The following is a 23,324-nucleotide window of genomic DNA, read 5'->3' as shown; positions in this document are numbered from 1 at the left end:
CAAAAAGCCTCCTAAAAGTGCAGGCAGGATCATACAAAATGGGTAGACGAAGCCACCAGCCGCAGATGCACAGCAGCACAGGCTCACAGCCAGCTGAGCTCAGCGGTAAGTGCTAAGGTGGGTGGCTGGTGCCAGGCTGTCCTGCACGGCACCTGCTCCTTCGTGCCCAGTCTCTCGGGGAACCCTGTGGTTTTCAAAACACCAGAGGAAAATGAGCAGGGCAACGACAAACCCAGCCGCAAAAGTACACAAGGCTTTGGAATAATAAAGTGAAGAAATAATTAGACCTGAGGCAAATGTATGTAAGCAATGTATGTAAGCAAAATGCACACGGTATTTACCAAGACTCTTCCTGCTATACCAGTCAGATCCTCTCCCTCCTCATTAATTTCTTTTAGGCAAAAAAATCTTCTACATCAGAATTCCACTGAACACTTTCAGAAACTTCAGGATTTTAGCTAGATGAAATTTACGTAATGACCTGATATTCTCGCACATGAGAGGTGACTGAACTGAAAAACATGAAGAACTGGTAAAGAAAGCATGACGGCAGGGCGGGGGGGGGGGAAGTCCCATAGGGACACATCCCTATTGGACATGAGGCAAGGAGCACAAATGTTCGCCAAAAAAGAGGCAAATTTTCATGTTGCTCTTTCAAACAAAACAAACAAAAAAAAACACCTGGGGTGAACCAATCTGCTGCAAGATGGGAAATAACAATAATAACCTAGGCACAAAAACCAGGAGTGCTCTAATGAAACACGTTGATAATGCCAAGCTGGAAAGAAGAAGATGACTGAAAAAAACTCCCACAGGAAAGAGTGGGATGATATTAGAGTGGGACTCTATAAAGAGTGGGACTGGATATTAGAGGTAGGATCAAATTCAATTGAACAAATAGCAAATTTATGCACTTAAGGGCTAGTGGGAATTTCTATTACATTGTTTTGGAGGGCCTGGTTTATAAAGGAAGAGAGATGTGACTGCACTTGTCTCTGGCAAAATGATTTGCCAGATCAATAGGATGTCTTCCTGAAAAACACAACTGTCATCCCAGAATACATGAAGGAAGACATATTTCCAGTCAAAGTGAGGTAAGATTAATATTACTGATTCTTTCAAATACTGTGGGCAGGAAAAGCTGCTGAAGTCTACCAAAAACTTGGATTATTAGGGGATCCAAATGCACCAGAATTTATAAACTGATGTGTGAAGGTAGCTAATTAAGCTGTAGGCTGGCACAAACTCAAATGGACATAGACTATCAATGAGTAAATGGAGAGTGGCTGTCAAAATAAAGGCTTTGTATCTAAGTGAAAGCAACAGAGGCAACAAAAAGAGGGATGGTAATAAATTTCTGAATGGGAACATGCATGGGATAACTCTCCATGGAGATGGGGTCCCTCAGTCACAGTGGGTGAGTTCACAGCTGCCTGCTGCTTGAGAGCAGGAGGTCTCAGGGCCCCCTCAGCAGCAAGCATTGGACCCACCTTCTGTCAGTACAAGCACTCATCAAAGTACTCGGTGTCAGAACTAACATTCATCAAAATATTCTTGGTGTCAGTACTGGCGTTCATCAAAGAGCACTTGGGAGGGTTCAACAACCCCATGTTTTTGCTGCACTAGGTAATTCATGTCCCTTGTGAAGAGGTACCATGAGCCCCAGAGGTTATGCAGGGGAGGGAAAGCACCTGAGCAGCTGCAAATAGGGGAGGAAGAAAGGGTGAGTGACTCCTTTATCTACTGCAGAACCAGCACAGACAGCTGCCCCCAGATTTGCCCTCCAAGACCCCCTTGATTCTGGCCAGGCCCATACACCTCTATTGAACCTTTAAACAGCAGCTGGTGAGTGACCCATTACTGAGGAACACAGAGATGCTGTTGTTTGAGTTACTGATTACAATCTTTTGGATTACATTCATTCTCAGAAGTGAATGTTAACTATATATATTTTTAAAGATATTGCTATCAATGTTTTTATGTTCTAGAGGATCGTGTGTTATGCTCTAGAAGATCTGGAAATTATGTTCAGCATGAGAAAACAAACAGTGATCATTCTCTGCCTTGTGCAATGAAAGAACGAGGAGGCAACAGAAGAGGTCAGCAAGTTCAAAACTAGTGAAAGCTGGTTACAACATGGAACCTCTTGCCACAGGAAGCCATGAAGTCTGTACTGGTTCAAGGTCAGAATGGACAAGTCAATGGAATCAACTGAGGGCTGCTAAACACAGAAGTTGTGTCTGACTTGGAGAGTCTTTGAGTCCTGGAAAAGTGCTCGGGAGAAGCTTCTGCCTCAGCATTTGACTTAGGCCACTGTGCCAGGACAGCTGGTCGCTCTAGCCTGGGCTGCTCTGCCTGTGTCCCAGCAGGGCCCTTTTTCTCCTCAGGTCTGTGTAGGGTCCCCCAGTGTCCAGCTCCAGGGTCACCAGCAGCCAAAGCTCTTCCCTCAGCCACTATGCCTTGGATGGACATACACAGGTCATACAAGCTGTCTTCAGTTTCAAATTAGGCCAAGAGCTTGATACCTAAAGAGGTCCATCCATTTCATCCTTATGCACGGTCTACTTTGGGACAGAAATAAAAGGAAGGACAAAAGGCTGGGAACGGCTGGGGACCCACTGGCAGCCCCCTCTTCTCGAGGTTCATTACGAGTGCCTTTGTTCCCAAAATGAGCCAGGCTGGAGGGGAAATGCCATCAGGTCACCGGTCAGCACAGCTCCAGGGAACCAATCCCAGAGCTTACAGACAGAAGACAGGTCTGAAATTTAAGACATTTTAAAAGCATACCCTAAAAAACATGGCAGGCAAGATACACCCAGGAATATGTTATTAGTAGGAAAAGCCACAGATTATGCCATGCTATGCTTTTTTTTGTTATTATTATGACTCACTGCATGGAAAGTATCATGAAAAAAACACAACACTCAGATCCAACAATGCAATCTGTGCCATTGCAAACTAAGATACAATCTAACAGTTATACACAATCCTATAAACTTATGCCAAAAGATATGCTTCTCTCATGAAATCACCTCATATGTGGAGCAATGTTTTGTCTTCAGTAATGGTGAAGTGTGTAACTGTATAATTTTGGTAAAAGCCACTGCTTCAAAACAAACAAAAAATGCTATACGGAAACACTTGACTGAAATACAATGAAAATTATTTAAGTAACATAAGACATTGAGCATTCAGCAATAAAATAAAGTGCATTTCAACACAGAATCATACAACACTTTTCTATGGTAGAGATGAAATCAGAATAGGTTAACTTGCCTGCCAATCTATCCTAAAAGCCATCTCTGCCAGTTAAAGTATTAATTTTTGTATCAGTTGTAAAGAAAATCTGCATGTGAGAAAGTAACAGATTGTGGAAAAAAATCTTAGAAATACTAGGGACGTAGAATATTGTGAAAAAACATCTACACTACAAAAGAAAATACTACAGAATGAGACTTTCAGATGCATATGCTGAGGCATTGAGACAAAGTCTTTGAAAAGGAATGGCAAAACCTGCATATGGCAAAACCTGCATATGTTAAGATCTAAAAATAAAACATTTCACAGGAAAGAAGCACATGTGATCCGTGCCTTTTATAAGGAAAAAAAAAAAATCCTAATAATAGAATAATAGCAATTCTGCTTTTACAGTTCTGATATTTTTTAAATGTATACAAGTAGCATAGTTAGTTTTGTTTACAGCAGCAGCATTTTTGGAGCATTAGCCTAAGTCACAGCCATATAAATCCCCCACACACAGACCCAACAGCATGAGGGCCAGAACAACACCAAAAAAAAAGAGCAAGCTCCTCTGTGCTCTTCCAACACTCTAAAATTGTCACAATAACAGTACACAAGAGGAGGCAGCCTGGGGGATGTTCTTAAAGAGAATGGCCCCAATTAAGTAAAGTATCCTTATCCACGACCACACATACACACGTGCTTAAATTCTACGTTGAATTAACTTGAATTAACTACAACATTTGGATACAAGGCTTACCAAACCAAAGCCAGGATTGGAATTCTAGAAAAACAGATGTACTTTGGAAATACACGAGTTGGCCAGCAGAAAGAGGCTGTTCCAGGCAGAGGAAAAAAGAGGAAAACAAAACAAAACAAAACAAAAAACTGTAGTGGCAAGAGAATAGAGGACAGAAAGAGGCAAGTGTTTAAAGAAATAGGAAGAAAAAGCAGGGTAATATAAAGCAGTTGAACTTGAAAGAAGAAGAAAGAGGCCATAAAAGACTTTGGAAAAGGCAACAGGTTTGTATTTGAATACAGAATGGATTAACAAACTGGGAATTATCCCTGGAAATGTATCAGAAACTTTCATTTTCAAGAAGAGGATGAAAAAGGCAATTGACAACTTTTGAACAAAAATTAACTCTCCATATTTAAGAGACTATGAAGATGGAGTGCCTAAAATTTATGGGGGAGAAAGGGGAGAGCAGAAATGGGGAGTTCTTTAGAGACCACAGGAAGAATTACAAACTTAAGAAAAGTAGAAATAAGGGAGTTCAAAATCACAGTACTAAAATACAACTTTGTTGGCACATCAGTGTTATAAATGAGAGGAATGACTGCCTTCGTGATATCTGATACTGCTGCTGTGTCTCCTGAGACGTTTTGGGAATTCTTTATCATTTTTTCTGTCTGTTCACTCTGATTTCTGTCTCCACATCTCTCAGTTATGTACACCTGAAATTTCAGATCACATATGGTCAGACAAGGACATCAAATGAGAGATCTGAGCTGAGATGCGTAACTGAAAAGGAAGATAGAGTTTTAGCTGAAATCAGCAGAAAGGTCTGGATGGGTCGAAATCTGGTAGGAAAGTGTCAACAGACATATGGAGACATTCAGGAGAAAATGATGGGTTTAGGGAAATGATGGAGACATTGATAAGAGAAATATGTCACATCAACTGCACAATTAGTGATAACCCATGTTGCAGGAGCAAGCTGTCAGAAGGGAGCTTCCTCCTCAAGAGGGCTGCAGTAAAAGCAATGAGCACTCAGAATATTTTTCCCTGGGGGAAAGGTACATCCTTTACCAAGCAAATTAGAAAGGTCTAAATTATAACTCAGTTGTCTAAGGGGAAGTTATGCATGTAGCCACACACACACATACAAAGATGGGAAAAGGGAGGGAATCACATTTATATAAAATATTGTTGTAAATGATGGGAAACTACCAGCATGTTGCTTTCAGAAAAGTGTTGAGAAACTTCTTTTATCAACAAGACTCATACATATGTAAGCAATGACTATGGATTGGTGGTAATTTTTTATAAGAGCCTATCTTGTACATCAGGGAAAACAAGGCAGGTTGATTATTATCATGAAATAAGAACCAAGAAAGTGAAAAAGCAGATGAGAGGGAACAGAAGGGATGTTTCTGTCTGCCAGTAAGAGTAAAAGGGACTAGGCACATTATACCTTGCATTACACTACAGTCCTAATACAGTTTCAATATCAGCCATGAGCTAACTAAATACAGCATTATAAACTCAAGAAAACTAGTTGGCTAGCAGATTTATGCATCTTATTAGCTAGTGCATGTTAATTCTCCTTTATCCACAGGACTACCCAAACACCTTCTCTCTGCTCATACATAATCTTCCCCTGCACTTCAGGGGGCATTAGCTATCTCCATACTCTATGACTGTATCTGCTTCAGTAGCCAGGGCTCTAACACTTTCTTACAGGAAAAAGCTTCCCCTCAAAATAATTCCTGAATTTCTTTTCATAGTTAATTTAATCACCGTATCTGTTAAATTAGCCAAATGTGCATCAAAATTAGATAGTTTCTCTTAGATATACTGCATTGGTTTTCACTTTACCTATGTGGTGAATGGGAAAAAAAAAAATTGGGAAAAACAGCGACAGTTCTTGCCTGCACAAACTGAAGCTTCTTTAAATATATATATACATATATTTTCACTGCGCTTTTCTGTCCTTGTTGCTGCTAACAAGAAGGGGAGAAAGAAGTAATTTCATAATGTTTCTACTCCTACTGACTACTAAAGACTTTCTCCAAAAAGAAATTACAGACTTATAAATGGGCTGAGTCCTCAAGGGATTATACACAAATGCTGAGTCGTATCAATCTCAGTCCTTTCCTGGAGCTTAATTTCACATTTCAATAACAATGATGCAAAGAATGAATCTCTGATGAAGTTTCTTCCAAATAACATTTGCTCAAATTCTTCCTTTATGGGACTTCTCTCTAAGACCTCTAATTCCATTTGACTTAAAAATGCACTTAATTCCTTTATCCCTTAACAGCCAATTCGCCTGCAGGACACTACACTAACTGCCCGGCATCCTCTTTGAAACACCAAAGTGCAGAGCAAGACTGCAGCCCCAAGCAGGGCCTCCACCCCCAGCATCAGACAGGAAGCTTTACAGCCCAGTACCTGGCTTATGAACAGCATGGGTTTGTTTTACTGGGTTGGCTTCATTTCTCGTTGGGAAAGATTTAAGTAGTTTGAAGACGCTCTTGTTGAGTTTCATTGAATTTCTATTATGCACATAGTTCGCATTGCTGGAGAGAGGGACATAACAAAAGCTGTGAGGAAAATTTGTAAAGCCACAGTGGCGGTTCTAAGGCTTAGGCTGGTCTTGTGGCACATAACGGTGAATAGATACTGCTTATTTTGCCAGGAAAAAGTGTAAGAGTTTATACTTTAAGTTCTGCAGCTGGAAGAGAGATGTTTACAAATCAATCATTTACGGACTCATCAAATTTCATAACATATTTCTTTTCACTATGTTTTAATGAAATCTGAATATAGCTCTGTACCTCAACAAAGTAAGAACAATAACACACACCAAGAGCAGCTCTGAATTCACCAACAATTTCAGATTCCATTTTTAATTTAATTTTAAATGCAATTAAATTATAAATGTTAATATTTCTTGCATCAGTATTAATATTTATTGATACATATGATTGAAATTGATAAAATAGCATGTACTAAAATATGTTATGAAGTTATTTTTAACTAAATTAAGTATTTGAAAATATTTTGTAGCACAAGCACTGCAAGGGGCACAAATTCAATACAGCAGTTAATTCATCCTGCTGATGATGAAGGAAAGGTGATTATAGTCTTCTCTTTCAGGGCACAGGGAAACTTCACCCACTGCCCTAGCAAGGAAGCTGCACCCCTCCATGTCTCCCTGGGGAGACAATGCTACTCATGATCCCATAACGATAAACTAGAGACTTAAACAAGAATAAAGAGTAGATGACAGCTGCTTGCAAGAAACTTGTCAGGCAGAAAGACAAAATAGGATTTTTCTAGCTTTAAAATTCTGTTTTCACAGCCAGAGATGAGGTTAAGGGTCACTTGCTCTGCTCTTTACCTAGTTTTCCTTATGGTAGTGATGGCAATGCAAGTGTCAATAAGCCCTCACTCTGCTTTTGCTGATGAATAATTTACACCAGTATATCTTCAGGCAATTGCATTTTTTTCTTTTCCAACAGAAATTTCAGGAGTCCTACTAAAATGAGTAGATATTGTTAGACTGTGCTATTACCACTACCACAAAGCAAAGACTGTTTCCTCAATGCCATTCTGCTCATATGCTTATTTCTTTAAAGGCAGGAAAAACATAGTTAATTTTAGCATTTGAGAAGATTGTAAATTCATAATAAAGGGAAGAGGCAAGCACACAAGAGGCACAGGCTACACATTTTCACACGTTTTTACACAAATCTACCAGTGAATTCTAATCCTCATTTTTAATATGCCTCTTTGTTCAATCAAGCTTTTTATACTCCATGGAAAATCACTTCCCATGTAATTTTAGTTGTGATTTCAAGCACATTTCAACCCAAGTCTTCTTTCATATTTGTGTGTTGTACATAAACACCAAATTAAAAGAGAAAATCTGCAAAACTAAATGCTCAGCTGTTATAAAACATATCAGCCACCTCAGTGTGGCCCCGGCATGACTCTGTGCCATGACTTACAAACACATACATTTTGCATAGAACACCTGCATCATTTAGTGAATGGGAGTCACTAAATATTTTTATTTTGTTGCTTTCTTTAAAATTTGCCATCAAATTTTACTTTTTGTATATCACTTTGCCTTGGATCAAACACCTGAATTATTCCTGTACTCATGGGCATTTCTATAATATTCTCTCAAAGTCTTTACAGAACACAAATACTGAGTTCTCTAAATACCACCCCTGGGGAGATCAGGTGGTAGCATTTTCCTCTGCACTATAAAGTTGTAAAGCATCTGTTTGCTTTAGGTGTCTACTTTGAAACATCACAGAGTCTTTTACTGTAGAAATATAGCATTTTTTTATTCTTAAGTCATTTCAGATACGTCTTGCCCGACACTCACTGTATTTTGGACAACCCAGCTGCTCTTGGAGTTCTTTGGAGCTGATCCCAGGTGTCTTGCTCAAGTGGCATCTGAAGAACGACAGACAGTCCGTAGACCAAGAGGTGATGGCACCACTTTGGAAGATGCTTCTCCAGGGCCATGCAGAAAATCCCTGCCAAAGGGCCCAGGCGTCACCACCTGCTTTTCCCAACCTAGTGATGGACAAACTGGGACTCTCCAGCAAAGTGCCGCATTGCCAACACAGCCCTGGTTCATTCACAGGCTTATTTTGGCAACAAATAGCAACTGATTAGAGAAAAATAAATAAATAAATAAAACACTTCAGCACCATAAAATAGAATTACAAAGTGGGCAAATTATGCTCTGCTCAAGTTCCTGCCCATCCTGTCATCTCCTTCCAAACTCCCCACCATCGTACCCATCTCTTCTCTCCCTCAGGACTAGAGGGAATGGCCTCGAGTTGCACCAGGGGAGGTTCAGGTTGGAAACGAGGAGACATTTCTTCTCAGAAAGAGCAGTCAGGGACTGGGATGGGTTGCCCAGGGAGGTGGTGGTGTCACTGTCCCTGGGGGTGTTCAAGGAAAGGTTGGACGTGGTGCTTAGGGATGTGGTTTAGTGGGTGACATTGGTAGTAGGGGAATTGTTGGACCAGATGATCTTGGAGGTCTTTTCTAACCTTAACTATTCTGGGATTCTAAGATGCAGGTCCTCTCTCCCTTGCTATGCCCCTACTCCTCCTCCACTGTTCCCCAGCCTATCACCCTTTGCACCTTTGCAGCAGCATTGCTACTGCTTCCCACTTCTGCATGATGCCAAGGAAGACCAGCAAAGGAGTCAGTATCTCTCAGGGCTGCATTTATAGTTTGGCAATAACACAAAACACATCCATCCGAAAATGTGCATCCTTCATGACAGCAAAACATTCCTTTGCTGTGCTGTCATTTTTTCCAGACGTGCTTAGGACAATCACCAATTAAGCTTGTGGTTACCTGTTATTAGAACTTGCATTTTATCCTAAAATTTGAAATGTCACTCATGCCCCAAGAAATGTTTATGTAGTAATCATCAAGAAGAATATCCGCTGAGCAGTGTGTATTTTCATATAATTAGAGTATTAGCATACCTACTTGAACTGAAAAATTATGGAGATGTTTGTTTTTATTATTAACCCAATGAATGCATCAACTGTGCAAGTACCTGAGATGCTTCAGAAAGGAGACCAGAAAAATGGCTACCACTGCTTTTACTTTTGTTAACAACACAAACCTGAATGACCCTCAGAAGAGGGCTTCCCTGAAAATAGCTTTAATTGAAAAGATGGAAAACCTTCAATTTGGAAATTAGTTTCTAAAAATTATTCTGATGAGGACAACCTGCTAGAACTTCAAGAGAATGTAAATGGGCTTAAAACTACAAAGACATTGAAAAAAAGCCTGTTATTGGTAGAGGGGCTAAGGAAAAATGATTCATGATGTGAAAAACATCTACAATGGTAGGCAAATTAAAGAGCAAGAAACTAAAATTATAGCAACCTGCTCTAGCACTGTAATCTCTCTCTTTTGATAAAGAAGGTACATGTTAACAGCACAGAACATTATCTGGATCAGAAGTCAAAGGTCTCACACTGCATTTGTGGGCGAGACAGAATTTTATTCTGAAACCATGCAAAACAAATCTAAATGCACAGTAGGAGAGACAACAAAAGCAGTCTCTTGAAGAAGCAGTCTGCATTACCAGGAAAATCTCACAAAACATCCACATATGACAAATGGCACAAAACTTTGTAAAATAAAATTCATCACTCATCTGAAAAATGAATGAAGAATGGAGGAACAAGAGTCCCTTAATTACTGAGCCCTCAGGAGCCAGATCCTGAAACAACACCAATCACTTAACCACCCTCCAAGGAATTATCACAGCTCCCCATACTTACAGTCATCAATCTTCATTTAGCATGTACAATGCAGGACGACATCTAGCTTTAGAGAGAGACAAAAAATCCATTTCCTAATACTGCTCCAAGTAGGATTTGTCTGGCTTGCCAGACAACTGGCATTGCTGATGACCCAGCAGGATACTTTGCCTCCCTGTGTGTTACCTACCAGTAAATCATCCTCTCCAAACTCAAAAGGCACTTCAATTTGGAGAAGAGAGCTGAGGGTGGTAGCAATAAAATAAAGGTTGACAGTATTATACGAGCCATAGACAAAATTAACTCAAAAATATTATTCACCTAATTCACATCACTAGAATAAAGAAACACTTGAAGAAATTAGTAGACCAATTTAAAACAGATCAGAGATTGTACTATATCACACAACAGGTTGTGAGGCTCTACATCATGCTTCCACAGGAGGTTGCAATGGCAGATGGCATCCAAAGTTATCCCTGAAAGGAATTAGAGAAAGTCACAGACAACAGTTTCATAAACAGATAACAAAAGGCATACGCAGGACTCTGCCTTCTGGCATCCTTTATCAAACAGCCACCGATACTGGGAGGGGGCGGTGGAATGGACCCGGAAAGTGGACGAGCACATGTGCTCTTTCTTTCACAGCATCCCCGTCGCCAATACCAGGACAGATGGGCATGGCATGACATAGTTTCATTTCTTTCATGCTTAATCGCTGTCACTGATCCCTTAGGATAAAATGAATTCAGTAACATGATATTTTAAAATTAGCTTTCTCTCAAAATACATTTAATGAAGCTCAGACAAAAACAAAAACAAAACAAACAACAACAAAAAAATGTGCTTATTTGACGCAAACTATTTTCCACATATCAGCACAAGCTTGCTTTTAAATACCTGGTTCACATTCACATTGTGTACCCTACAACAGCTGCACGGAGCAACAGCAGTCAGCAGCACTCTGCCAGCTGCCTCCATTACAAAGACTGGTCCACAGCCCCACGTGCACAGACCAAGAAGATCCATTTCTGAAAATGCAGCACTGACTGTTTTTCACCTACTGGTGCATTGATCAGACTATGACTCGACTCATACTGACAGTCCTACACCAAAACACCTGCAGGGTTCACATATTACACATTTTTTTTATGATACATATCACATTCATCCTACCCCAACACCAGTTTCACTCCTCTATTTACCAAATTCTCCACCTTCACGCTCTTTCTCAAAGACGACCAAATCTTAAATGAAGGCTGGTGACACTGGCATGTGGCATTACCATGGCTGGCTTTTAAGTAGAAAAAAAAAAAAAAAAAAAAAAAAAAAAAAGGCATGAAATGCCCAGCATCATTAACAGCTTGCATACATCCACCTAAACTGGTGCATAGATTGGTAAAAAAAAAAAAGCTGATAATCAAAAATATTAAGCTTTATAGCTGGTTCATTCCTATAAGTTTGGTAGTTCTCATTTGACTGATGTTCTGCTGTTGCCATCTATTTTTTATATACATATGCATATCTGAGAGAGATCCTGTATAAACTACATATGCATATACATTTATGCAGCATATATATTCTACATGCCTGGGAGGCATCTGTCAGCAATTCACTATGCATTTTAAATCCAATTTACTTATTTGTCTTCTCTTGCTCCTCCATCTTTTTCCATTTCTATTGTTCCTTTTCCTTCCCCTTTATTCTCAACTTCCATTTCTATCCTGTCCTAAATCAGAAGCAATCCATTGCTTTGTCTGCAGAATTCTGTTTGGAGAAATCTGGTTTTAAATTTGTACAATTAGAAAATAGCAGACTACATGCTAGCTCTCTTGACTCGGATCACAAACCAAATTGCTTTCTCCTTCATGCTCACTGATGTAGCTAACATGTTAACAGACATTTTCTGAATTTGACATATTTTATTCAACCATGCTCAAAAATAAACTACCTGCAACTTTTCATTCTGCCACCTGAGCAGCAGAAGAGATGTATCCGAGGATGGAAAAACTGGTAGGGTCAGTGCAGACTGGTCTTTGGCCCAAGCAGCATTCTTCCCAAGAGGTCTTAAATTTGAACCACTGCCCCTACACCTTCACAACACTTGCCACTATGACTTCTCTGAAAGGGGGATAATGGCGTCAAAGACTCTAAATCTTCCTTTTGTCATGGTGCAAATCCTTATGACTATTTTGTCTCTTTCTGTGACCTCTCAGAGTTGGAGATGGACATGCCTTATACATCCATTTATAAAATCAGAACAGCTTTCTAAAGTAATGACAAGTGTTCTCTTCTGGACAAAAAGGTTTCTTCATACATGAGCCTGCCAACACCAGTTGTCACTTTTCAAAGGACTAACATCCTCATTCAGAATTTACTTACCCTTTCTAGGAATTTTTTTCCAGGATTGTCATGTTTTCTGTAGGTCAGGCTGAGCACCTGCCATCTCAGCTCTGGAAGACTCAATGAATGGTATTTTCTGCAGTTTGGCAACTATCTGGCACCAAACAGTTATGTTTTGAATGTGGTGCAGCAAAGCACTACAGCAACAGTGCAAAGCACATCTTGCAGGAAGAGTTAAAAGGTACAACCATGAAAGCAACTCTACCAGGTGCACAAGTGAGCAGAGACATATTCAGCCGTTCTGCCACATGCTTTGTTTTGCTCTGAAGAGCTCCACGTCCATGCCACTCTGAACAGCTGAATGTAACTAGAATGACAAGGTAAGTCTGTTTAGAGTTAATTTTCACAAAGCGACTGTATAGCCGGATCATTGTTTGTAAAATGTGAACATCTAAAAGTGCAGAGCAGCTGCAGACCCTTTTAAGTGCTATATAGCAGTACCGTAAAAAGCCTTGAAAGGACAAAACAAAAAACAAAACAACAACATCAACAACAAAAAACTAAAGAGCACACAATATAACATATTCCCTCCGTTTGATGCAAATACCCTGAATGGCTCTGTCCACACAGCAGTTCTTCACAAGGTCTCTGACTTCAAAAAGCCCATCAGGAACTGAGGGCTCAGCATCACTCCTGCGTGCCACCATCTCCCTGGTAGTCCTGTCCTCCTTTTGCCCAAACATGGCCCATGCAAGGGTCCAGTCGTGCATCCAGAAATGAGATGCAAAACACAGCAGGCTGATTAATGGGGTCTGTGGCTGGGAGCAAGCCCGGCGTCTGCAAAGGCATTCAACCAGCCAGGGCTGCAGTCACATGCAGGTGGCTCTAGCTGTGATCCGCATCTGAGCATGGAGCTGCTTATAATTAAAGTTCTGCTTCAGTGAATGATGAGGTTGAATTTGACCAAGCATTTCTACAAGAAAACTACTTTCAAATCTCCTGTCATCTTTGCTTGGCATCTCAGTAATGTGCTGACTGTTTTAAACAGGGAGCCACCGCACCTCCTCTCTTGCCCTCATCCTGAGTTAACCTGGTGTCCCTAGAGGAACCTCGGCAGCTGAGTAAAGGTAAAGATCGACATTTTAAAAAGATGAGGAAATCCACCACACCATCCCCCTCCCTGCTCCAGGCTGCTGAGCCATGGGGAGCTGGTAGGCTGACCTGGGATGCTGGCCCCTGTGGGATCCCCCTCTGTGACCTTTGTTCACCATGCCTAAAATCAGGTGGTGGAACATCCCCGGGAGGACACAGCAGGGCCTCAGCAGAGAGTTCAGGAGGCTCTCATTCACAGCAATGCTCATCAGTTTTTAAGCAATGTCATGTTTAGTTTTGCAAACACTAATTTAGATAATGGCACCACTGTTTGTGCCTGTGTCTCACACTGATGAACACACGTTCGAGATTGTATTTTCCTCTTTACCATGGAAATGTATAAGGATACCATTATTATCCTCCTTACAACACATTTCTGGAGTCTTGCTCAATTCTTTAAATTATTTATGTTTCCAAAAATAGTCCTTCTAACATGTCATGTATTACTTACAGTAAAATTTGAATTCAAGACTCAGGTTCTGCAGTGCAATGCTTTTGACATGCAAGCATCAGGGAGGCTAATGTGGCTTGCAGAACAGGAGAACGCATCCAAAAGCTCCACGCACTCTTATAGCATGTAATGCTGAGCTAAATGTAAAGCAAACCAACCTCCAAGGAGGTTGTTTTTAAGTTACAAGAGTTACGGAGTTATGTATAGATGTCTAACACAGACTGCTTTTTCCCTAACAAAACCAGACATATTTACAAACATACTAGCAATTAATCAATCCCATGATGTGTTGGGGTTTTTTGTTTCCTTGTTTTTTCCACAGGAATAGTTTCAGTACTTCTGCTTAAGACTGCTCATATGACTGAATTCTGCAGCACTCTGCCTTAATATTAGGAGATGAGCATTAAAATGAAAGTTAGAAAAATAAAAGCTGCTTTTTTTTAAATCATAAAGACACGTGCAGTGATGATTTCCCTACAAGCTAATTGGTTGTGCACATAGCTAACAGTGTCTGGGGAGAGGTGATGCAACCTCAAACATTGGCTGGCATAATTCGAAACATTTATAGCCTTACAGAAAAAATAATTCAAAAGTAAAGTAACTAAAAAAAAAAAAAAAAAAAAAAAACCCTTAATGGGAATAAATGTTTTCTTCCATTTACATTTGTTTTGCTTACAGACCAGTGCTGTGTGGAGATGCACACAACTTTGCTCCACAGCAACCAGGGAACTAGAGCATAAGAACAGATAAGAAGACATCTGAGACACCTCTGACACCCTGCAAACATGTTCTCTCTTAGTGCTGGTTTTTCAACAAATGTTTTTTTACAAATATATATATATATATATATATATATAACTTTTCCAAACTGAAGCTTTAATCAGAAATGTAACAGATTATGCATTTTTTATTTTTAAAACACTTATTGTGAAAGAGCTGCACAGCCCCATACACTCAGAGTCACAGCACTGATTTGCTTGTTTCTGTATGAAGTGTACACTCATCACTGCCCTTCAGAATCTGGGGTTGGCATCAACAACTTCATCATTTCCACTCTGCTGTGCAATGGATTCATTGGACCAAAGAAAGCAAAGAAGAGACTAGCTGGAAAATGTTTGTATAGCTTTGATGTAACAGGCTTTGTTTTAAAGCAAAGAACCTGCTGTAAATTATCTTTCCTCTTTGTTCCCAAATTGCCATTTTCTCTCCAGAATCTATACACGACATATTTTGAGCTGCTGAGTATTTATTGTATTTGTTAATAAAGCAGAGAGTATTAATACATAAAACTTTTGAAAATCAATCCATTTCTATTAAACAACACAATATGGATCAAGCATTTGAGATAGGGAATTTGGGGAGAAAAATATGTAAGCATTAAAACATTGAAAACAGGAGAACAAATACATGGATGGGAACCCCAGAGAGACAACCTGAGTTTCATAGAAACTTACTTTGTGGGAATCCATGGTTTAACCCAAATGGCAGGTGGGTGACACACTGAAGAAAGGATGGATACAAGGTTTTCCAACATCTGTATCAGCATTGTAAAAGAATTTGGGGCTTTGCACAACAGCTGAGTATTTGGAGTTATACTAGCAGAGCAAAGACCACTTCTGCATTACAAGAAGTGCCTGTCATCGTTAAAACCTATAAAACCTATCTTACGTTTTCTTATGAAATATTTTAAAGGGAAGCAAAGTTTAACAGAGCAAAGCATAACAGAGCATAGCCCTTTTCTAAACACAACTGACTTTGTCCTCATGGAGAGACACGGCCTCTGACCTACAGACAAATTTCTCATGGAGAGTTCCAGCATTTGCAAAGCTTGTTTCATCTTGGTACAACACACCCTACAGCTTTTCATTGAGGAAGCCAGGAAACACAGAAACTATCCACATATGTATGGCTTTGTATTCTGTATTGAAATACTTTTTTAAAAAAATCACATTAAACAGAACTCAATTTAGCATCAGAAGCACTAGCAAACTCCTGAAATGCAATGATACGTTCTCTACAATGTCTTAATCCATATCTCCAAATAGTAGAAAATTAACTGTTACTTAAACTAAAAATAAGATTAAACGTGTTCTCCCTTAGCTCAAGCATCCTTTGATACACTATTTCACTTTTTAACAGCTCGCAGCCTAAAATGCTCTTTAGTTAAATAATGCATTTGCAGAATTAATATATAATAACAGCAGGAAGCACACATTAAGGACAAGGTGAACAGAGGAAATGTTTTCAACTTGAATGAGGTAACTGAAAAGCAGGAACTGAAGAAGTGCTATTCCAGATACTGTGATCTGCTAGAGAAATTCTTCTTATACTTGGGATTACGGTACTGTTCAGACATAAAGTTCATACTTCGGTCCTCGCAATTTGAACTTGCACAAAGTGAAGGTGCCTAATTCCCATTTCAATGAGTGTATTTTAAAACACAAAAAGCACCTTACAATGAAAGCACAGAAAGTTCTGCTTTGTCACCGTCTTTGTGGTGCTGTACATTAGCCATAAATAGCACACACGCTTTACACTTTTATCACTACAAGTTCAGTTCACTAGTAGTAATACAACACACAAATACCAGACCCCTTAGTCAAATGAGAAATGGGTTTTCTTCCCCAAGCGATTCCTTTTTTAATCTTCAAAGATACTTAAATAAGAGAAACACATTAAAATAGAATCTTATTCATCTTGCCTGAATGAGCAACTTGTTGCAAAGCATCGGAAAACAACTCAAAATAAGCAATTATTCTTTGCTACTTGGCCAGTTGAGCCCCAGTGATTTACTCAGGATACAAATGCGTAGTTTAGCAGTACTATTGATATGGGTTTATAAAAGGACATGGAAAAAAATTGTGAGTTACTATCCCAGACTTGCAAAATATCACTTCCAAAAGCACAATAACACTCTTGTCTCAAATTCTAGTTTTTCAGAGCTGTGCATCAAAGAACCCTACACTATGACTGAAGGAAAGTCAGTGACTGGGTAGTAACAACACACCAGCTAATGAATGAAACACAGAATGCAATATGTTTTTCAGGAAGGAAAAGGAAAGCTTGCAGAAAAAGAATACAACTGAAAGAATAATGAGCACAGAGATATACTAGTTTGCTGAATTAAAATCTGAGAAATTGTTTAAAATGTTCTAAATTACAGTTTGGTATTTTTGAGGCAAGACTTCAAAAGCTTTTTTCAGTATTTTAAAATGTTTTTGTTTTCCTTTCTGTTACTGTTTTTCATCCAGCAAGGAAAAAAGAAACTATGGCCAAAGAAATCCCAAACACTTTTTTTTTTTTCCCAGAAAGGCTGAAAAGTTAGATAAGATTTTGGCAAACATACACATTATTTTTCCAGTAGAAAACCATCATATCTTTACATCATTATTTATTCTAGTTTTGATGAGAACACAGGTTATCACTGGCAAGCCTACATTAGAAGTTCACAGCATAGTTCACACAACTCCAGAACCAATGAGACAAATTCAGCGGAAACGGCTGAGACTTTTAAACATTTGTCCTACAGACAGAAGTTTTCTGCCATGACCTGACCAGAGGTCTAGGCATGGACTCTGAGGTAGATTTGCGCCTCTGAGATCTTCAAGGACTAGAAAACTTTCAATTTAAAAAAATAAATACAACAACAGCAGGCTATATTTTAACCTATAGTCAAAAAAATAACTTTTTTAACCATGTTTATGCATATACAGAAAGGGCATATGAAAGAAATCCCCCCCAGCTCACTAATCATAACCACACAGCATCACTGAAGAAGCCAGAACCAGTAAGTACAAGACGCCACACTAAACTTATCTGAGCAGATTAGTTAGGGCTGGGGCACAGGCATAAGCAGGGCATAAAATCATCCACAGCATTCTCTGCTCAACTACACAGTTTTCATCCACATCAACTTCCAACTGGGTCCTGAGAAGGGAGCTTCCTGAAAATGGACACTGCTGCCATGAGCCTGCAACATCACAGGGAAGCAAAAAGAGAGTGAAGAAAGACTTCCTGGCAATCCTGGGGGTGGTTTTCTTTCTTGGGAAAAATCCCCACAGACAAAGACCTCTCTGAGAATGAAGGGATGCCCTCCGTTATAGCTTTTGTTCAAGTTCCCAGCCGGACTAGAGACTGAGGGCAAGGATTTGTCCTCAGGGTTAACTTGGAGTTTGGTCTAAAGCATCTTTCTGGGTTAGCAAATTAATAAAATCTTTGCAATAACATATAACCAGAGATCCAATTAACCTAAGCAACTGTTAGTGCTCCACTTGAAGCCAGGCAACCTGGAAATGCCAATGTGGAGCATCCTTTCTGTATCCAGGCCATACAATGGAGTTCAGAAGACCACCAAGTGCCACTTCATCGGCAGCAACAAGCTTGAAGATGGAGAAAAGGATGGTGCAACTCTCTGAAAGACTCCAATGCAAGGAGAAAAAGGATAGGGAAAGGGGAAGTAAAGAAGAGGTTCTAGAACAGCTGCAGACCATATGGGCATCCAAAAACATGGTCACCCGCCAAAACTGAATGAGAGGCACAGGGGGAAGCATGCACCATCTTTTATGTCCTTAGGCTTGCAACATAAGGAAAGAAAAGACACGTGCACCCCGTGGGATTTTAAAAGGCACAACCCATCTACACTGACTTTTTGAAGTGCACATGCACACACAGTAGCATATGTGGACAAATACTTGAAGAAGATGCATACGTGGAATCCTACAACAACAAAGTACTACATATTTTGCAGGATGAAGTCAAATCAATCCCTTCTCCACACGGAATCTTCACAACGTCTACAAAGTGCACTGTACTGGAGTCATGGGTATTTAACTCCAACCCTTATTCACCATCATTAATATGCAAACCAAACACCATGTTCTGCAATCTCTCTCCCCAGATTCTTTCTAAAACTTTATCCCCCTGACAGTAAACCACGAGCAATAATCCTGTAAAAATACATGCACTACACACTTCACTTCATGTTTCATTTTTCAGATTAACCATGTATCAAAAATAATCACTGCTGCCAATCATCAACCCAAAAATCAATTTAAAAAATACATTGACACAAGAAGGTATTTCAAATATTATTCTTAAAAACATTCCCTGTGTTGATTTCAGGTTGGTGATTATTTTTCTCACTTTAACCAAATACTGAACTACAATTAACATGCCGGTAGACCTTTTATTTCTCTAAACCCTGTAAGTAAGTCATCAATGACTCAATGACAGACATTTGTTAATTACTTTTCTCTCCCAAGAACAACCAATAGTAAATATCTTTTATATTACGGATTCTTTAAATTTAAAGAAAGCAAGACAAAAGAGAGAATTCTTACCACGAAACAGGTCCAATTAGCTAACCATTTCACCCAAAATATCTCAGAAAGTATTAAAATAATGTGTCTGAAAACCAGCACAGAACTGCAATTTTTCAGACAACTAAAGTGCAAATTATTTCCAAATGTACTTGGAAAAAAAAAAAAAAAAAAAAAAAAGTGCTATCTTTCCACTGACATGAATATTTATTACTGTCTACATGATGCTATAAAGGCATTTGACATGAGCGAAAGGGAATAAAATTACATGATTGATGCTGGATCCCTAAATACTCTGTGCTCCTCTTTCCTTTCCCCTTAAGATCATTAGAGTACACCTTTTAGGAAATAGAAGCAAAAAGATCACTGAAAACAGGCGTTCTCCCTGTTAGAGATCTCATTAGCAAAAGTAGATCTAGATGACATGAAAAATGCTGCAGACCACAAAACCCTGGTACATTCTTAATTTCAGCGTCTTGCCCCATCTCTAAACTCCCTGCTTGTGTCACTGCTGGGCAGACGAGGCTGCAGTCCTCCAGCTCAGGCTCAGAAATACTTTGAGGTTAACACTTAAGAAGAACTGAAATCAGTTCTGCAGTTCCTGCCTCCTGGCACAGTTCACACACAAGCAGAGGCTTCTGTTGCTTACACTGGCCTCATGACCACAGAGGTTACAAATCTGTGAGCTGCCAGGATAATTAATCTGCCCAGCAGCTCAGTCCCTGAAAACCTTTTTCTCAAAGCAACTGGGGCCAGATAAATTGGTCTGGCAGTGACGACATTCCCAGCCACCACTTTCTCTTCATCTTTCTCTGTGGATGTGTGCCAGCCCCACAGACACAGCACGGCCACTGCAAACAGCCTGCACAAGCTTTTTGGGCTTAACTACCCCGGCCACCACCTTACCCAGGGCAGCCATTTAGTGCTTCAGGTCTTATATTTTCACATGCCTACATGAGCTGTGGTGGCTCAACTCCCCATACACAGGATAGTGATTGAGCACGTGTGTATCTGGTGCTGCTTGAAAAAGCAGGACAAGTTGCAGTCGCACAGCTCCACCGAACCATTCATGCATACCGTTCCCAGAGGAGAAGGGTTTTCCTGATTCTCCTTCTCCTGACATGCAAAGATGCTAAGGTACTTTTACAGCCAGATCAGGCTGTGCTGTGTGAAAACATACAGCCCACAAAGTGAGGTACTTCTCTCATCATAGTATTTATTCAGTTGTTTTGATTGGGAAGGTGCTTTGTAAATGAAAGATCTCAGTTCAACGACAGGAGATTCGCTCTAAAAATGGAATTTTACAAAAGATGTCTGGAAACTGAACAGACAAATGTGCTCTCTTCCTCTCAGAGACCCTCCTGGAGGCAGTCTGGGTAGGATTTTCTGGGTTGTTTTAAGATCATTTGTGTGTTTTTTTTTTCCAGTACTATAAATCTCTATTGTTAACTTATGCATTATTTAAAAGATACTGAGTTTAAAAATAGCTCTAAACCACTGAGGGAAAATGGAAAAGCACTGAGCTGAAAGCCACAGTGCTTCCCTCACAGATTGTTTCAGCATGCAAGACATCACAGACTTCTCCCATTTTCATTTCAATTTAGTAGCTGTCTTTGACATATGCCCACCCATTTTCACCATCAAAGTATCTGAACATATCTCATTCCTGAGGGTGCACATTGCAAATCTCCATGCACTGCTCACACAGCAAATTAGTAGTCCTGGACATAAATAGCTAAAGCTTTGGGGTTTGGAGATTCTGTGTTCAACCCCCATGATCTGCTTTCACCTATTAAGTGCATACCTTACACTCTTCTGCCCGTAACATCAGAAAGGAATTAGAAGTATCCAAGGCCGATATAAAAACAGCAATGATCCTGACTTGTTTCATCTGCAAACTGAAGTCCAGGCGAGCACAGGCCTGGAAGCACTTAACAACCTCCTGTTTACGAAAAGGATGCCGCTGAGCTCCGACACAAGGGAAGAGCAATCCTCATGTAATGACAGTGTATACATGAGAACCAGAAGAGTTTTTCACACTGCAAGAGAAACTAGCTGTAGCATACATATGTTGATTTCAGTCCTAAGCATTTTTCCAGAGTTTAGGTAAGTACTGCATTTAGACACTGTATTACATGGTGGCTGTGAATGTTTGCTCCCAAGGAAAAAAGGAGGGGAAAAAAAAAAAAAAAAAAAAAAAAGGAAGAGGGGGTTTACCCAGTTAAAAATAGGGCAGGTTGTCTACTTGTCTCAAAATTCAACATGACATAGGTAGTCCTTCTGCCAGGTATAGAGCAGCACCTGGTACCTGATGGGCAACGTAGGCAGTGCGTGGCCATTGCCAGCAAGAGGCCGCGGGCCCTGCACAACCGGCAGCCTGCAGGGCCACCCCACATGGCAGGCTGTGGCTGGCCTCGAGTTCATTTTAACTTGTTTTTAGCTCTAACAGCCAGCTGCCCAGTGATTAAGTAGTGGATAACAATAACACTAAATGGACCCAAGACTGCTGAGAAAGAAACCACCACCATCAACATCCAACACCTGACAAGGACCTCGGGACATGGAGTGAGGACATATGGTGACCACAGATGGGCGAACATAACTCAGAGACAGGTAGATGTGGCACCATATCAGTGTATCAGTTTTAGCTGCACTATTATTTAAAATGAGCTGCTATAATATAATTTGACTGTTAAGGCTCTCAATAAATGCTTAGCTCTGGATTATTTTCTGTAACTCATGTAAAAGCAGCCATGGTTTATTGCCACACCAAAGACCTACCACATACTGAAGCCCAAGTCTGGAATGTATTTCTGAAAGTTGAAACTGATGAGAGTGGAGATGTGACACCAAAATATCAGGCTGGGACAAGCAAGCTGGGTATTGCATAATTTTGTGCCAGCAGCTTTACTGGCCTGAAGCAGAAAGGCGAAGAGGATGGATGTGCTTGAGCAGATTCATTTCCCCTGAATTCTTACCAGTCTCTACAGGATGTAGCCAGGGGTTTCAAAGGTATGGTTATATAAAATTTTCCCAAACTTGTCTCCTGTCTTTACATCCTTCTATCCACATCACCACTGAAGAACACAGTGAGTTCAGCCCTGTTTCTCTTGTGAAGTTAAAATGGATTTCCAGGACACAACTTAAATGGGGAGAGAGAAGGTGGCCACACCACTCAGATGGGTTGGATATTACTGATTTTATGTAAACATGTTACTGTGGTGCTTTCAGCTGTTTCTGTTACATAAGACTCACAGGCAGGGACAGAAAACCTGAGAAACAAGAATGGATGTTAGAGCTTTGGTTGCCACTGCCAGTAGCAGAAGCATCACTCATGGTAAGCCAAAAGACCTTCTGAGCCGAAAAATCGCTTAGTGACTGAGTGAACAAGCACTGTAGCTCTGAGTGTCAACCAAGAAAAAATAAAAAAAAAATAAAATAAAAAGAAATATTATTGCAAATTCCCTACCACAATTAAAATATGTTGAGTACAAGGCTACCCACTCAGTCTCATTAAGCAGGATAAAGAGTGTAATCCACTGTTATAAGTGCACGCACACGAGTGAGCACCCAGCAAACAATGATGATGTCCATGCCTGATGCAAAACACATGCACAGAGCTGAAACCCAGAATACAAGAGCGCTTTATAAGACAGCAAGTTCATATGCCAGGACCTGGGTTGGCGGAGGGCTCTGCTCTCTGTCTTCCTTCCCTCGCAGCAGCCCACTTTGGGGTAGGACCAGGTATGCTTATTTTGGCAGTGGTAGCTTCTAACACACGA

The 23,324-nt window shown here is 40.1% G+C and overlaps 1 protein-coding gene across 9 annotated transcripts in view; it reads right to left on the bottom strand.

The window, feature by feature from the left end:
- ADAM22 (ADAM metallopeptidase domain 22) overlaps window positions 1–23,324 on the bottom strand; it is a 140,634-nt gene that overhangs the window by 79,218 nt on the left and 38,092 nt on the right. The window lies entirely within an intron of this gene.

Source organism: Oxyura jamaicensis, chromosome 2 (assembly GCF_011077185.1).
Source record: "Oxyura jamaicensis isolate SHBP4307 breed ruddy duck chromosome 2, BPBGC_Ojam_1.0, whole genome shotgun sequence".
NCBI lineage: Eukaryota > Metazoa > Chordata > Aves > Anseriformes > Anatidae > Oxyura > Oxyura jamaicensis.
The sequence above is the reverse complement of the archived record's forward strand: the minus strand, read 5'-3'. Positions and strand labels throughout refer to the sequence as shown.